The following is a 19,018-nucleotide window of genomic DNA, read 5'->3' as shown; positions in this document are numbered from 1 at the left end:
AAAATGAGACACAGCAGGTTAATCCAGACAGGCAGAGACATCTTAAGGAACATCACAACCTTATTTGTCAGTATGACAGGCAGGGGTCTAAGAGCACCACCAGCCTAAGCACATATGTTCTTGTTAAGCAGGACTACCAGGGAAAATTTGAGAGGGAATTTTGCAGGAAAGACCTGTGTGACAGATTAACACTGACAAACTTTTGAAATGGATTTATACTTGCAAAATACCAGCATCAGCCCAAAATCTCTCTAAGATAAAAGAAAAGAACTACACATGAGATCTTTAAGCAAAGTGAGTGTGGGAAAAGGGGGAAGACTATGGACAGCATCGTTAAATGCTAGAGTAGGACCTTAGCTTCCTGATGGTAATAAGATATGTAATTGCAGACACATTATCCATATACAAAGAAACATATATATATATATGCAAATAAATGCAGTCTTGTGAACATATTATTATTTAGAATAATCTGGATGATTCAGTACTTCCTCTTTCTGTGCTGCACAATATCAGAAATCCAAATTCATACAAAAATGCTACCAGCGCTGTTTTCCCAAACTGCATTACACTTCACAAAGACAAATATTTTGAAGGCCAAAAAGCAGTATGATGTATTTTTCCCTGAAGCACTTTGTTGGAGGGAAGATCTTCCCCTTCAGAGCTCTCTAGCTCTTGGCACTCTGCAGAATACTAAGCATGGCTTCCTCACTGCACTCCTTCCATGTCAGAGAGAACGGACACTGACATACAAAACATGTTTACAGATTTCAAGGACAATTTATTCTGTCCTTACCATCAAACCTAAGGAAAAATATGCTAAAAATATCATGAGAAACTACACTGTAGTCAGTACCTTGGCTTAAGGTATCAGAAAAATATATGTATTTTAAGCTGATCCCTCCATGATCTCTCCATCTGTGGCACATCGTTTATTCCAGTACAAATTTGCAGTATATTCTAGTATATACTGCATTTATTAATGTAATATTATTTGAAGTTCATCATAAATGAATGTTAGAGGTATGAGCCTAGGGCCATGTTTGAATTTGAATCTGGATTGTCAGTATACTCGCCTATCTTTTAAAAAACAATGTTTGACATGGGCATTTTTCAGATTGCCCAGCTGACATGACTGCATAGCAGATATACAAGTTTGAATTCTTCCTAGGATAATGTTTTAAATAACATATACTTATCATTTCTGAGCGTTACATATTTGTCCCATGAAGCTATCTATAATAGTTGAACATTTAGGTACAAGACTTGAGAAGAAATTATGGTAGCAGAGTTACTTTAAATAGGATATTTCTATGCATCCTCCTTGGTTTTGCCCATTGGGAAATTCATTTCACATTGAGTACAAGGAGCCTGGGTGGTTTGTGGATCTACACAAGCAGTTAAAGCAAGGGCACCTGTATGCTTGCAGGGCTGCTCCAAGGGGTCTCCCAATGGGAATTTAGGCTCAGCTGCTGCTTACCCTCCTCTCACAGCTTGCAATGTCAAGGAAAAGTTGAAGGAAGAGGAAACCAAAGTTTAATTTTGGCAAGAATATAGAGCAGAGGTGGGACATCTGCTTGCAGAAGTTCTAGCGCTTCCAATTCCCAGCTGTCCATGCAGACCATCCAGCTTGAAGGCCTTCTCCCCTCAAGACACAGGAGGCTGAGTTGCAAAGGGCATGTCTCATGGTGCTTCTAGTCTGCCAGCTGTAAACAAATATCTCCTTTTCTCCAGTGTTAACTGTGATCTTCTCACAAACTGGTAAATCTGTGTCACTCCACAGCTACATCTCTTGTCCTACCCTGCTCTTTTCTTCCAAGTGCTCCCCTTTTTTTCTCTGCATTTACTTGTTACTCTGCTGTGCAATTCACTTCAGAGAAAATGTTTGAAGAGGGCTAAATAGTGTTCAAGCATTACCGCGTTGATTTTCACAGTACACACTTTCTTAATATCTATTTCACTCGGAAGGTTTGTCAGTGTTCTCCTGCCTGGAAAAGGGTTCCCAAGTCAATGCTTATATACAGCTGCATCACACATAAATTCCTGCCATGTACCACACACCACACACCATGCATAAATAGCCATATTTGCCAAGGATTGTCAACTGCTCCAGGTTTATTACTTAAGGTATTCCACTAGTGATCATCCAGCTATATGTATGTCATTCTAGAAATCTTCCCAGGCCTCTGAAAGTCTTTGGCTGACCTCAGTTTGCTGAGTTCCATCTTCAGATATCTAACACTGCTTGTTCTGCCTCTGAGCTACTCTATGTTATAAATACTTCTACTTCTCAGCTCTTGAACTAATTAAATCCATGAGGATGATAAATGACGGCTTGCAAAGTTCTCAAGAGGTTCGAATGATTACTTTGTTGTTGTTTTGTCCTATTTCCTAATTCGCTATGCAGAAGACATTTTTAAACAGGGCTAAATAGAAAGCACCACTGTGTTTGAGAAAAGCTGGCAAATGGTACTTGAGATCTAATGCCCTCACATAACTTGAATCCCATGTAGCAGAGGATATATTTGGCCATTTGGGATACAGAAAAGAATTTTAATTTTCCGAGACAAAAGTATTATTTTTTTCATTTTTAATGCAAGGAAAAATCATGGAACATGCAATAAAAGTAATAAAAGGAAAAGGCTGTACTTGGCATTCTCAAAGCCTTAGGTCTTTGCTGCAGATGTAGCTCAAGTTTGTACTTACGTGTTTCTCAAACGTCTATCACTTACTTGCTGAAAATCAAAGAACTTGAGCTTGACTTTGCTCTCTAACTAGGCTGGTCTCCTGGTCCCCTGGGACAGGCTGCCACATTCAGTGGGTGATAACTGCACACTTTGAAATGGAGGTGCAATTGAAACGTATGAGTGCTGCTAAATCTCCAGCCTTTCTCACCCACACCCAGAAAGACAGGTAATTTTCTTCATAATTCACTGAAGAACAAATCTCAGAGCATCTTAACCTGCTGCAGCATACGAACTCTGAGCTCTGCTTCCAAGCAGTCTGGTGACAGACATCTAATTGCAGCATCAGTCAGGCTGCGGTGGAACAGGTAGTGCTGAACTTTTACTCTTCCCTCTCTTACCATAGAAACAGACGTGATTACAAGGAAAAGGAAAGCTTTTTTCAAACAATTACAGAAGAAGACAGTCCTCATTCTCCCCAGTGGAAAGACATTTTATCTTTCTTACAGTAGGGGTCTTAGAGAACTTGAAGTCCCTTAAGGGAAGCTCTGGTCTCTGAAGAAGTTAGGGCCTGAATTGCAAGCCATGAACAGTGTTCTGATAAGAACTTCTCCTCCCTATTGCTTTTGCAGCTGCCAACCAGCTACTGCATTAGTGATCCCAAAGTCTATTTTCAAAGTATAGTGCCTGTAAGAGCTTATACTTAAGCACGATTTGCTATATGCCAGAAAGTTTACTTTATTACATTTACTAGGCTGAACTAAAACTTCCTCAGAATATCCTTTCTTTTTTCTTCTCAGCATTCCTACTTTCTTCTTAAGCTACTCTGTTCAGTTCTCTAAATAAATAAATAAATAAATAAATAAATAAAAAGGATATATCCTCCAGAAGGAATTGCAAATGAAACATTATTACATAACATGCAGGCCATGGTAACGTGTAGCTATTCCAACTAAATATGTTATTTGTCAGTGCTGGAAAATTTAGCAACTCCATAGTGAGAACATGCCCCTTCCCAGAGCTCCATCCAGTCAATAGCAGCAAAATCATTAATATTTTCCTTACATTTCCATTTTTTTTTTCTTATTTTGATTTGATACAGATGAGAGAAGAGAGATGACCACTGTGAAACTATCTTAATAGGAACAAAGAACAGGTCTATGTCATTATGTCCTTATGGCATTAGAAAAGTGTTTGAGCTTAGGCAACTACTTTGAATAAATTGCCAGCCCAGAATATGACACTAGATTGAAACTGAGTACACTTTTAGGCCTACTAAATCTAATTCCTCTGGAGGGTGAAAACATATTTCTAGTGACTCATATGCTTCCACCTCCTCACACTGATTGAGGGGATACACAGGATTAGAAAAATGGCTCAGCTCTATTTCTCAAAAAGATTTGAATTGCATTAGCTGTATGAGGGGAAAAATATTTATATCTCATATTGGTGTGCCTGTGTAAGGAGAACACATTCTAAAGCAGGAAGAGAATGCACTTTATTGGTAAAAAAAAAAAAAAAATTCATATCAATATTATTGTTTTTAAACCAGGCCTTTTAAAGAGGTGTTTATCATAAATAGAACTGAACCTGAAACTCAAAAACATCGACTGTCTGATGACTGGTTTATTAGAGGTTAAGACAAAACTTTGAGAGACATATCTAGCCCGGACAGCAACATAAAAGGGCTTTGGTTCCTCGGTCTCCTATGGAAAATACTTGACTGGAAGCATACTTGTTCTGTCCTGCCCTTTTCACAAACTGAAGTTTGTGAAGCATCTTGAGTCTTAATCTTCCTTTAGAGTTAATAACAAGGGACTAAACTCTGCTTTCAGCTATTGCAGTATTAATCTGGAGTAAGGCCTTTGAAGTGGGATGCATTTTTATGCAGCATAGTCTTCAATAAATTCATTAACTATCTGACTGCGCCTAGAAAACGTAAATGTCTGCCAGCTCATAGGAAGAGACTGAATTCACAGGACTGTGATATGAATTAGAAGCCCCCTCTCTAAAAACTTTATAGGCACTGCTGCTCCTCTTGGCCAAGGGCTGGGCACTGCGGGAGCTGCTGGGACCTGACCCTGCTTGTGGCACACGTACTGCACTGATGGTGCTTTGGGTAAGCAGCTAATTGCTGTTCGTGATCTTGGAGAGCTGTGCTTAGCACTCAGGCAGCATTGCTTTCTGTGCCAGGATTTGCCCTTTTAGAACATGCTGTGTGTCCCTGGCTTTTTGGTTTCTCCTGCTTTTTCCAGCTGATCTGAGAGAACAGTGAGGCAATGCAGTGCACTGCCAAGTGAGGTGGCTTATCATTATCACAGAAGGAGTTTAAAAGCTGGCTGATGTAAAAGCCTACAAGGATTAATACAGTGCAAGATCCTGCTTGAAAGAGCTGGAACAGATAATAATATATTTTTCATCTCCTCCTGCCCCCACCCTAACCTTTCGTATGTTTGCTTCTTTGATTTACTTATAAACCTGTGATTTTTCTGATTTTACCCTTTCCCTTTATTCATTTCGTCTTTTCAAGTGTTCGAGGTCTGAAACAAACCCTAATTAAGAAAAATTTGCTAAAAAATCTCATTGCATAGATAAGATCTGCTTCTTCACCTCTGAAAATAACCTTCACACTTTATGACATGTTTAGCCAGTGCTGTGGCTTCTGACAACAGCTGCAGTGGTGAGCAAGGTATTTTCTTCTGCTGCCTGCCATCCAGGATGGCCTCAGGCTCTGTGCAGGAACGAACCACTTTCTGGCTTTCTGACAAGCCACAAGGCACACCAGTCTTTCTCTGGGATCTGTCCTGCAGAGGAAGCTGCCTTGAAGCAAAGGGATAAGTTGACAGAGCAGCCTTCCTACTGTCATCTGTGGCCCACTGGGCCTTGAGACAGCCCAAACACACAGCAAGGTGAGCTGGGAATTTCCTTGCCCCATGGCCATTGCAGATAATGTGCTTGGGGATGTGTTCGCAATATGTTCTGAGTTAACACGTTCAGAGCTCTGAGATCTCAGCTACTGAAGATCATGGCAGAAAAATTACCCTGAATATGCTGGCCTTCTGTTGAACGTTGACCTCTGATGTGGAAACTTGCTGCACAATGTGCAAGGGTGAGTAGAATCAGTACTGGGAGAAAGACTGTTGTATACAGGCATGGGAAATGGTGGCACAGCTCTGAGAAATGGTAAATAGCTCAGTATCCATAGAGTGGTTAAGTATTGGGTTACTGAGCAGGTTGAGCTTTGGATAACTTAGGTTGAAAATGACCTCATAGGTAACCTCACCTGGTCAACTCTCCAAAGCAGGCCAGGCTCAAACTGTAGCAGGTTGCTCAAGGTCTTCCACAGCTGAATGCTGAAAATCTCCAGAGAAGGAGTCAGAACCTTTTGTAGTAATAACATGATCCAATGCTTATCCATTTGTCTTTCTGGAAAGAGAGAAATTTTCCTTCCAGAGGGAGCTGTGTGTTCCCTTCATAATTCATAGGCTCACGTGTTTTTGTCCTTCCTACCTATGAATGGCTTGCTTGGCAGTTCATATTCACCTTGCTGACATTTATTGTTTTGTCCCATGTGCCCTGTTTTATTTCTACATAGATAATTTTAGCTCAAAAATCGTTAAGGAAATCTACTGCTGGTTGTTTCAGTGCCAGCTGTTAGTTAAAATCCCACGTGACTGCAGATAAAAGTATGATTTTAGAGGATGCTACTTAGACTATTTCTCATATAGTATCTCCAGGGGACTAAGTGAAACATAGCATGAGCTGCTGAATGAATACAGAAGGCATTAAAATGTACAGGCTGCCAGCACAAGGCGGATGTTGAGGATGCTGAGGAATGAGCTGCTGTCTGTGGTGTGGAGCAACTCTGCACACAGGTCAGGCCAACAGCTGGTGTGATGGTGAGGGAAAGAAATAGTGGCATGGAAAGAATGGCAATAGCAAGAGAGGGCAGAGATTAAACTCTGTTGAATGAGAAAGGCAGGATGACTCATTTGGATAGCTACTAGCCAAGACTGCAGCCAGCACAGCCTCTGGATTGTCAAGCTTTGCTCCGTCTCCATGCGCAGCCCCCTGAGATGATGGCAGAAGTTGTACAGTTCACACTCTGCAATAAGAATGTTGTTTCACACATTTCTTCACCCTCTTTGCATTTTATTTTTTTAAGTAGAACCAAACTTTTGAATTCTTTATTTGCCTGGGTAGATGGAGTGACTACTATGGTCCCTGCCATCCAGCATGCTTAGACAGTGGTTTCACAGCACAGAGTGCTTGGCTTCCACCCCAGCTCAAGGTAACCTTGTTCTGCTGCTGCTCATTTCCCTCCATCAAATACTGCACTCAGACAATGGCTTGCAGGTCTGCATGCTCCCCAGAAAGTTCTGAAACCTCTGTGTCATGAAACCACAGCCTTGCTTCCTAGAGCAGAGCAGCAACATCCAGTATGTCCTTCCTCCTGTTGCTCAGTTTATTTCCAAACCTCTGTGATTTTTACTACAATGTTTAGGTGTGAAACCTTCCTGCAACATCTTCCAAGTTCTGTAAGAGAAATTTGTCTGCCCATGTAGGGGAACACAGCTGTGATGACAGTGTCATTTCTTGTTGACTGGATATACTCAACCTTAGTGGTTGGTAATCACACTGATACAGATGAAGAATGTATCAGAGACTTTGTACCTATCATTTTGTATTTAAGATGATCCCTCTGACAGAATCTTATACGTGTTGGGAGTCCAGACCTGGTAGTAAGCAATAAACATCCTCTTATCTGTTGCTTATCTCCTCCTCTAGTCTTAGAGAGGTGGGCAAATATAGTAGATAGAGGCAGTACTGTGGTTCATTAACTTCAGGTGCTTCCTTTGGTTCAGAGCTTTGGCTACGACAATAGCAATAAAAGAAACAGAAGAAGCAGCACCAGGAGATGTTCTTAGACTCAGAAGCTTGGCTGTCTGCCCTGCTAATTCCTTGCATAAGTTTGGGTAAACCAGAATTCACAAACAGCTCATAGATTTTGAAGTTCTCCCAGGTATGGTTCAGGAACCATCACAAACCAGGGATTATTGCAGTAGGAAATATGCACAAACAAAAAGAAAACAAAAAGAAAGCTAAATCTAGATATTATCTTCCAGCAAACTAGGAAAGTTTGAAAATATGAAATAGGTGGAACCTAGAAATTCAGAAATCTAGAGGCATGCAAAAAGATCTTCCTTTACTTGAATTTTTGAAGGCACTGCATTCGGATTTTAGCAATAGGGCATAGGAACATTTCTGATCTGGGAATGTCTCACCTGAATGGGAGTTCTGCCCTCTTCTCAGTTGTACAGGTTTCATACTGTTGTAAATAACATCATTTTGGAGGAGTTAAAAAACCTGATTCATACAAGCATCACTGGAGGTAAACGAGGCCCCAGCTGAGGAGACCTGCACTTCAATGAAAATGATGGATTTATACATCTTTTATTCCAGGAAATAATATTCACAAATTAACAATGTTTGGGAGAAACAAAAAGTTGATATCTCAAGGCCAACTGACTACAAAAGTTAACAGTCTGGTTATTTCCTTGTCTTGAAGAAATCACAGAGAAATACATTCTTTTTGGCAGCTACAAAGCGAAGTGATTGTACTTGACAAACATTTTTAAGTTTTAAACATTTGATCTCCACTTGGAAATTGTCTGTACTCAAATAAGCATTTCCCAGTAAGACATCAGCTTCTTCTGTGACCCAGTAGTCCCAGGAGCTGGTGTGTGGGTGCTACCTTTCCTGTAAACATGTTGGTGTTGTTTCATTACTATTCATTGCTAAAAGCCATTTGTATTTTATTGTTCTTTTTTTTTTCATAGTAACGCCTTTATTAGCTCCAGGGAAAATTAATTCTCCATTACTGAAGAGTTTCACATGGTTGGATAAAATTGGGATCATCTGCTTACCTGATTAGTATGTACACGTCAAAAAACAAGAATGATAAAAAAAATTTGATGATCTCATACAACAGAACCAGGACTTCACTCTTCAAATTGACTTAAATACTATGTGTTCCATGCAGTATTTGCTGTTTTGATTAAAATTTTGGATGAGGTCATTACTTCAAGAGCTGCTACAGAACTACTTTCTACTTCATTCTGTTGTCGTTGCTGAGAAACAATGTCAGATTCTCACTAAACAAAAATATTTGCTCGTGCCTTGTTTCTTCTGCTTGAAAGAAGAATCTGCAAAGATTAAACTCAACAGTCATTAAATTCCTTCCTTTTTTAATGTTAAACTTAACCTGAAGTTTGCAGAAATCTGATAATCAGGTATTGAATACTGTCAGCGTGATCTTGGTGTTACACTTGCCTTCCAAATAAAAGCTAATGACTACAAATAAGTAGATCTGCTTTGCTTTCAGAAGACATAAGGAAGTGACAGACTGATACTATGCTCGCTGACAATACATAGGAATCACAGAAGGTCAGTTAATTTTTCTACCAGCTGCTCTGCAAATGGAGAGGAAAGTACATGTACTTTGTTTGTGCTAAGCCTATTAATGCAGTCATTAATTGCAGCCTTCTGCTCAAACAACACCCTGCACATAAAATAAATGAAATGTTCTCGAAGGAATTGCTCTTAGTCCAACCTGACTTTTGAGCAAAGACATACAGAGCTGTACTTACATAGTTCTTACATTGACTAACATATATGGCACCTACAGAGAAAGAAAATGAGGAACCACAGCCTAACTCTTTTCTGAAAACACCATTCTGAATTATTTTCTTTAGAGCAGCTGTAAGTGTAAAACCTCACAGTGAAAAGCTTCAGCAGGCCTATACTACAGTGTAGCCAGGGTCAACTGATAGCTCAGGCAGGTACATTTTTCCTTGTTTAGCATGGCACTCTTGTCTTGAGATAGGTTGTCTTGATGTAGATGTTGTGCTTTGATACTTGGTACTCGGCATGAAAGAATCAGAAACATAAGCCTTTACTTCTGTGATTTACAGGAGCATCTGGGATCAGTCTAGTCTGCAGTGCAGCAACGCGTGTTTTGCTCAGGCTGCTGCACTTTATGGACTAAGATGCTCATATTCATGTCATTCTTCCTTCCGATTATTTGTGCACTAACAGCCATGGCAGGTTGTGTGTAGATCTGCTTTATCAGATGTGGCTCAACAGGGGAGTACTGAGATGAATACCTGAATAGCTGGCAGAGCACACTCGTGCCAGCTATCTTTTTTCTATAGTATCAGACAGAGACTTCAAACAAGAGCCATCTTGTGAATCCTGTTCCATTTAGGAATAAGTATTTGCTGGTGCTTCACCCTCTGAGATGCAAAACTGACTCAGGGAAGACTATGGAATCCTGAAATTTTAACTTATTTCTGAGCTAGAAACATTTCTTCCCTTCAAAAAGTTTGAAACTCTCTCTACAGGAAATTCATGCAATGGCATCAATCATTTCAGTGGAAACAAGTTCTGCTTCAGTTTTGGCTTCTTAAACATCATATTTTGATAAGCAAATAGAAAACTCAGCAGGAAAATATGCTAATATTAGCATTTTAATTGTTTGAAAGATCATTTTAAAATTTTGAATTGAAATGGTTTGTTTCAAGGGATGCTCCTGGAAATTTTCCCATGTAAATGATATTCTGTCAAAATGGACAAGTTTGCAGTGTGTCTGGCTCTGATGAAACTGAGTTCCACAAGGGAAAACAATTTCATTGATGTTTCCCTCTAGTATGAGCCTGCTTCTCTCATGTACAGAGGCAGACAAATTATGCATGTATCCAGTTTTTATTTAGTGTGTTTAGTTGTACAGTACACTGCAGCACCTATCAGCAAAATGGAAAAAGAACAAAGCCATAATAACACCACCTATTTGCTTCAGTCAAAATGCTACTGTCTATGGAACAAGCCCTGTAAAAAGAAATATCTGCCACAATTATCAGGTCAGTCATACTTCTCATTCCTCTAACTTCCTCAAAAACAGGCCAATCCTTACTTATCTAGTAAATCTCTGTCACATCTGGACATCAGCCCTTTTCCAAGATGAGCTACATGATACAGTGGAATAAAAAGAAGTAGGGATTTGTTTCAATAAACGTTAACCTAGACTTAGTTGCATTGCTCCCTGTGGTGCAGGGATACCGCAGATGGCCTTGGTTGTAGTATGTACCCAGGACTGCCTGTCTGGGGTTTCACATGGCTAATAATGCACAGAGGAATCATTCTTAGGCTTCCCTAGGAAGGAATAATTTTGTCTGCCTCAGCACACCTTGGGAATATCTTCTTTCCTTTCTAAATAACAATAAGAAACCGTGCTGGTGATGCAACGCAACAACAATGTGAGCAGGTGTCTGGACACAGACTGGAAGTGACTTCTGACAATCCTGGAAAGAAAACTCATGAAAACTCAGTCAAGCAACAGCACACACCCAGTGCCTATTTTGAGATAGAGAGGTTGGTTTCAACCTCAGCATTTCCTACGTGCCCGGAATGGATCCTAATGTCACCTACCACAGTGGTGGATAAGATGTGTATGCTGCCTCCATTTGCAGCCTCATGCTTCTGACATGTTGAGAGGCCAGGGAACAAGCCAGTCTTTCAGCTATGCTTTGTTCCCATCATCTAAAGACTGTTTAGAAGCAGTCTCCAGTTTTCTGACAAGTAAATTGCAAGCACCCATGCTACCATAATAGGGATGAAAAGGACTTTGCCATTGTCCAACCTCCCTTGCAGGAAACAGACACCAGCCTCTGAAACCTCTCTCATCAGATCTCACCTCTCTCACCATCACATACCTCCAAGCAAAGTCACCTGATTAACCAACCCAGAGAGCTGTGCAAACAGTGATTATCTTGGCAGAGCTGAGTTATTTTCAGTGCCTGCAATTCTATTCTCTCCAGGTGTAATTACAAGAGCAATCAAAACCAGCCAACTGTCTCCAAGTATTATTTCCTGAGAAAACAGGTCTTGAAATAGGCTATATATATTCACTTACCTCAGCTGTAGCTCAGGGTGGCCTCAAAGCACTCTTACGCAGCCTCTGTGTTTCTTTCTCTAACCAGGTAAAACCCTTGGTCCCTCCTTTTCTCTTTTGCCATTACTTATAAACTGCATAGTGATGCTTTGAAGTTTTACTTCCTAGGCCTACTAGCTCTTGGCTTTGAAGAAAGGCCTCCAGTACAGGTGGCAGATCACCTCCTTCTGTTTACTCAGGGATTTGCTCTCTCCAGTCTGTGTGTTGCTTCCCTGTTTTTCTCCCATTGTAACGAACAATTAAGCTAGGACTATAAACTCATAAAGACTTACGGTCTAAATACTTACTCTTGCTGATGAGTAAGTATACTGATTGCATTGAAAAATCAGTTCAAGAGGCGGTGAAGAGTTGGAGTATCCAGTTGTGTGCATCATTCAGGAATGACGTCCTTTTGAATAATGTCAGCCAGAGCTGGGCACTTTTGCTAAGTAGCCTATAAGAGGTACTTTAATTTTCCAAACTGTATTGTTAGTGCTCTTTTGGTGGTGTTGTGGACACCCAGAAAAAAATGAAAAAGTAGATTTTAGTTAAAATTATAGCAAGTCTTCATACTTTAAGGAACATGAATGGGGAAACATTCTCTGAACGCTGAAGAAATTCCTGACTGACAAACTGGTGACCCTGTGCTAAGGAGCACAGATGAGATCCCAAGTGAGCTAAACCATCCCTTGCTTCCACCCATGTATTAGTGAGCTATTCTGTGTTAACTGAAATGCAAATCCTATTTGTCTTATGAATACTAGCACAAGAGCCCTCTGACAAAAACACACAAAGATTGGTGAGGTTGTGAAGAATGATCACCATTCAACACCTTTGTCTGTAATTGCACAGGTCCTGGTAAATACATTTTTCACATAAGTGTGCGCTCTGGCTGGTAACAAGGTAACACTTTCTACTCCCAAACATTTATTTCTGTTTTATACCTGTGGCTCCAGAAGTTTCATTCTTTGAAGCTTTCATCACAAACATGTGGTACTTCATTCTGTGAAAAGCACTATCATTTTATTGGAGTAATCTTAACTTTGATCTATTGCAAAATATCAAATATATTTTCTTTGAAAAAATACTTCTTCTAGGTAAAAACAGAAATACCTAGACTGCCGTTCTTGGATGTGGGGAAATTAAAGCAGTCTCTGAAATGCATTTGCAAAAGAAGAGTGAGCAAATTGGTTATTTTTGTTTAATTGCTGTAGCAACCATAATTTTTTTGCCTTTTCATTACTTTAAATCTTGGCCATGCAATTGTGCTGTAGAATAGGAAGAATTGCAGTGAATGGAGGAAAGACAAAAAAATGAATGAAAATGTTTGTGAAGCACTTGAAAAATGGCTCCATGACAGTGACCATCTCAAACCATCTAGACTGACAAGAACAATGAAAGTCCAGGAGCAAGCCGATTAAATAATGTAGTGGAGCTAAGCTCACAAAAAACATGTGTAGGTATCCTTCTTTTTCTTTTTTTTTCCCCCCAACTGCTGAATGCAGTATCCAAAAAGAGAGAAATTCAATTTCTTTTTTCGTTTTTTTTTGTTTGTTTGTTTTGGTAGAAATGGAGGCAGAAATGAAGGCACAGCACAAGCTTTAAAAAAACCCTAGAACGTTGGCTACATAAAAGGTAGATACTGCCATATCTGCCTCAGTGATGGAATGATAATTTGTTGATGTCAACAAAGTGACAGAAATAACCTTAGGTAAATTCTCCTCTAGCCTCATTACTGTTAAGACAGGCTAACTTTGGGAGAGCTGTTTTCCCAGTGATCTCTCAGTGCTCCATGCTCCTGATTCAAGGAAGATTCTTTTGTTGAGTGTTACAAGAATTTGTGGGAGCAGAGACAATAGATGTGCATTCATATGGTAGTACATCTTAGCTAATAATTCCAGCCTGATTTGTGATGGCCTGTGCAGAATGTCTGGTATGTTAATATTATGCTGCTATAGTTTACTTGTTAATTCTCCCAGAGGGACTGATTTATAATATTTCTCTTTGTGATAATAATTTATGGTACTGTAGGTTGGGGAAACAGTAAAGTCGTTAATCATAAGAAAATCACTAATGCCAAAAATTCACAGTAACCCCATTAGTCATTTTCTAAATTTTAAGCATTTTTTGCTTTGCTTCCAGCAACCGGAAAATGAGAAATGACCTGGTTAAGAATAATTTTTTTGCTCTTCCCAAAAGACCTTAAGAATGCACACCACTGAATTATTGGAACACAGTGGGAGTATAGCATACCGTTGATCAGGTAGTTACTTTAATTAAGACTTCTAGTGCAAAAGCAGCTACACTGCAAGATATTGTCCTACATCCAAGTCAGCATACTCTCTCTTTGTCATTGTGGACTTCGGCTGTGTAAAGCAACAGTCATGTAGGCTACAAGGGGTTTGAACACAATTTGTCCTCTGACAAAGGTTTTAGACAGTATGACCACATATGATGACAATATGTTATCACCTAGCTACTGGTAAGATTTATTGAGGCCTTGCTTGAAATCTACATGAGAAAAGTACAGAGTTTATGATGCGTGTTTCAAAACTTGTCACAAAGTCACACCCTCATGAATCTTTTTCTCCACTCCACTGTTTTTCAGTAGGATCTTGTGCACTTCTAGGCTGCATCATCTCTTTCTGACTTATTAAAGACAACTATGCTGGTTCTGACTGGGTCGTTAAGTTACTGTCACAGTACTGATGATTGATAATGATGTTTTGTCATGAATCAGTGTTTAGCAGTCTGTGCTTTATGAAATTCAAATTATTCATGCTTTTTTGTGAATCAGACTCTCCTGTTCCAAATCACTGAATATATGTCAGGAAAGGCACAGCTGCTGAGTGGCACCTCTCTCTGTGGCAAGCTGCCTCTGTGCTCTCAGGGAAAGTCTATGTGCAAACAGCCTCTGAAGTGGGAATGACTGCATGCACTACAAAAGCCTCTTTGTTTTTTTTTTTTTTCCTTTTTGTGATGTATCCAAACTCCATGATTAAAACTTATTACTAGTTTACCTGTCACCTTTTCACTTTCTCGGCTTTGGCCTTTCCAGTGATGCTTAAAAATCAGTTTCCTGAGTGATTTGTCTTGATTTTCATATTTTCCAGAGATGCTATTTACAGGTTGTGCTGGTCAGTTCCAGTCTCAGTTTTAACTCCTCACATGAGAGCTTTCTGACATTTGTGTACTTGCAAGAGTAGGAACTATTATTGGTAATGATCTTCGTGGAACCCATTTATTTAATCTTGTATTCAGGTTTCTAAGAATGATGCTGCAGTAAGCAATAAGCATTCCCCTCCAATTTTCCACCCCAAAATTCCAGTGCTGTATATATGAATCTAACTTTTTTTTTTTTTTTTTTTTCCCAATAGTTTCATTAAAAATAGCTCTAATAGCTTCAGGTACCATAATCTAGGGCAGAACAAAGCTGAACATTGGTTTGTCTGGTTGCCCTTCTGTCTTACCACATGTGACATCTGGGATCACAATGTATTTTGCAAGTCTTGGTGCTTGCTATGACAAGTTTCCTGAGTAGGCTGTGAAAGTTACTCTTTGTAATAGCCTGTCTTTCTTTTATATTCTGTAGTTTTAAGATAGAAGTTGATGGCTGATCAAGGGTAACAAATATATATCAGAAAATTATATTAATGATGAGAAGTAGGCAAACTCCATGCTGAGAATGGGAAGCACATATATGAACTGCAATAAACAAGGAAGAATCTCCTTTCTCCTCTTTAAAAAGTCCATAGCTGGGCAGCTCAACTGTGTCTTGCAACAGGTTCTATTTTTCCTGAAAGACGTAGTCTTGTGTCTCATTTGGGGCAAACAATGATAATAATGAAGGGGTTAGAAAATTTAAAGGGTCAGAAGGGAAGTAAATAAAGGAAGAAAATGGGATACCATATAATGATAACATTGGAATGCATGAAAATACTTAAAAGACTGCTTGGAAGATAGAGATGTCAACTGCCCTGTGTCTGTGGTAGAAATGACAAGGCTGCAACTGATGACTCATATGACGTTTTGAAAAAAATAGATTCAATGGGCTGTGGAGCTTGGAAAATACTGTGCAGTCTGTTATTGTAGAGATTGGAGAATAGTTCAGACAAGAAATATGGCCTAAATAAATATATTTAATCTCCTTATGCTGTACAGGTATGCAAAAGAATGTACTGATATATAATTCGGGCCTGGGTTATGCTGTACAAATTACAGAATGACACAACACACACTAGGTGAAGAAAACTTCTGCATCTTCTATTGAATAAATACAGCTGATTTGTTCTCAGACATTATCTATTCAGGAAAAATAGAGGAAAAATAGAGAAAAGGAAGGAGAGGAGGTCAAGCACAATCTTGGTATGAGACAGCTCTTACAGTGATTGCAACCTGCAAGCTGTACAGGGTGGAATGTCACTTGCCAGCACTGTTTGAAGGGTGAGAAATCTGGATTATATTAGATGATTTTGTAGATCATTAACTCAATGAACTGTTTGGACTATTTCCATTCTTTGTATACTCGTCCTTTTTTCCTTTGCTCACTAGATATAGAATGGAGAGAATGCTCCAGAACCGGAGCATTAATTCTTTAACTCCCTGTGCACTACATGATGTTATGATGTGGGATACCAATAACCAAAAATCATAAAACCATGACAATTTACTAACTTTTTGCACAGAAATTTTTAAAAACATATCTTCCTAAACTATATTCTGTAGAATTTCTTCTGTAGATCTGTGCCACAGCTTTCAAGTTTCCTGCAAATAGATTGCAACTTTACAGTTTTTAAATTCAAAGCAAAAACAACAGGAAAAAAACAACAAAACCTCAAGTGCCTCATACAAGTTATATATTAAATGGGTTTTTTCCTGGTTGCTCAGCAATAGAAAATGCAGGCATGTGTCTCCCTCCTCCATCTCCTTGGCACCACTTGGAGATGTTTTGTCCTGGCCTTTCTTCTTTTGTTCTTACCTCTCTGTGGGAGTGTCAGTTATGAAAGAGTTTTCAGCCTGATTTTTTTCTCTGAATTTATATCTCCCTGTTTTCTTTTAGAAGACCGCTATATATAAAGATCTGACAAATGGCTGCTGGGAAAGAAGGGACAGAGCTGTGGGAGATGTATGTTACTTTAGGTTAGGTGTGGAGATGCTTTAGACACCTGATTATCTGCAGCATCCTTCTGTCAGTGAGAAGATGAAAACATTGCTAGAAGACAATTCAGTGCCTTTGGGACCTGAGTTAGCAGCAACAATTGTGTTGGTGAGTCCCCCTCAGCCACAGGCCTCAGGAGGAGGCCAGGAGAGCAGAAGACAGCTCTTCTTAACAAGGTGAGCATTGAGATGCAGGTAAGCTCCTCAGCTCAGAAGGGTTGACCACCATCTTGCCCACCTGTACAGAAGCAAAATCTTCAAGTAGATAATGCCAAAGTTTGTCGCTATCTTGACTGCAGGACCAAGAGGCCATTCAATTTTAGATTAATCTCAATGGGGTCATTTCTACATGTCATGCATTTTTTATGGTTCTTAGTAGAATTTGGACCAGACTGCTGTTCTTGCCACAGCCATATAGAGAATTATTGATCGATACCATCTCCCCAGTGAATTTGCCTGTGCTTCTGGATACCAAAAGAGTTGTGGGAAGGCAAGTAGGGAGTTATCAGCACCAGTGTGATTGAGCCTGCAACCTCACTGCAAGGTGGATGAATCACCAATGCAAAAAACCCCACAATTCTTGGCCTCAAGCTTATACATATGCACTTGTGCCAGCTGGTGAGAAGACTGGGTGGGTGGATGGATGGAAGGGTAGGAGCAACAGCTGAGAGAAAAAAAAGGGCTTCAACCACACTTGAGGCAAGAGAGTTGACTGGAAGTTTTTGACCTCACTTACCCTCTCTGTTGTGGCCATGATTGCCATCAGGCAGCAGCTTTTATCTTCTGCAGTTTTCAGCCGAAAAATGGTGGTGGGTGAGTTCTTATTTTGGTTTATCCTCATGCATTGTTCTGACAATCAGTGTAAGTGCTGATTCACAAAGCAGATCACACCTGCCTGCCTTAACAACGGGGAAAACTTCAGCTGCCCAAATTTAATCCATCCTTATGGCTGTCAGGGTACAAAGTCAGCAGTGGACCATACCTGAAGCTTCACAGAGATACACATCACCAAGCAAGTTAAATCTTCATTGTTTAATCCATCATGTATAAAAGGTTGTCTTTCACTTCTTCCTGCAGTTGAGAAATGTGTGCAGGCAGATTGTGACATCCTCAGATACGCTCATTATTCAAAACTGTTTTCAAATTGGTTTGCAGAATGTTTCCCATGTGCAGAGCCTGAGAGTGTTTTGTAACAAAGAATTGGTTATATGGGCTTTGTTGGTGGGGTAAATCTTGCATTGCTGGGTTTATCTCAGGACAAGAGAACACAGTGGAATGCAAATAGCAAATTCTCATTGCCATCATCAAATAGAATTCTTGAAATTTATTGCCAACTGAAACATCCCTTTAGACCAAGTGTTCAAGTTAATAGCCTGTCTTCCTTTAGATGTGAATTTGAAATTGTCGTAAACTTAGAACAGTGTTTGAGACTCAGGTTATTATTTATAAGTGTGTTTAGACTGTGCATCCAGCTCTGATACTATATCTGTACCATCGGTTAAGTGGCAATGCACGTGGCAGAGTGGCAGCTCTGCAGCCTTGATTTATTCACCACCAGGTGCACTGCCTTCACGATCCAGTTTCTGGAGAAATATTTTAACCTCCAGCTGGCACAATGTAAAGTAAAATTTTAAATAAAAAAGCAACATTTAAGGAAAAAATAATGAGAGGTCTGGAGAGCAGCTGACTATACACAAAACCTTGGTGTGCTGCAAGAATAAAGAACCTCCCAGACACCATGTTCCTACATATGGGCAAGACACATGCACAAGAATGGGAGTGACTGAGATCCACAGGCACAGTGTTTCAGTGCAGGCTGCCAAACCCTCTGATAGAGCACCCTGGGCTGTTCATACTGGAAGAAGGGAAGGTGAGGCTCCAGTTTACCACTGTGGTAACAACCATGGATTGCCATTTCCTACTGCTCTGTGCAAGCATGCATGAGCAGTGCAACTTGTCATGGTACCTGCAGTGTCTCAGGATTACTAGGAACTATCTCAAACACAGGTATAGCAGAAATTGCTGTACCTCTAGGCAAAGCCCATCTCTTCTGTAACCAAAAGACACCCAGACATCCACAAACACTGAATAGGGACATGTAGTTTTCTTATGCCCCTTGTACCAGTCAAAATGTAGTTTTCTTTAAGGAAAAAGTCTTCACGTGGTTCAAATTTATGTTAAAGAGAGC

This window comes from Meleagris gallopavo, chromosome 1 (assembly GCF_905368555.1).
Source record: "Meleagris gallopavo chromosome 1, MGAL_WU_HG_1.1, whole genome shotgun sequence".
In the NCBI taxonomy this organism is placed as follows: Eukaryota; Metazoa; Chordata; class Aves; order Galliformes; family Phasianidae; genus Meleagris; species Meleagris gallopavo.
This window is presented reverse-complemented; position numbering follows the sequence as displayed.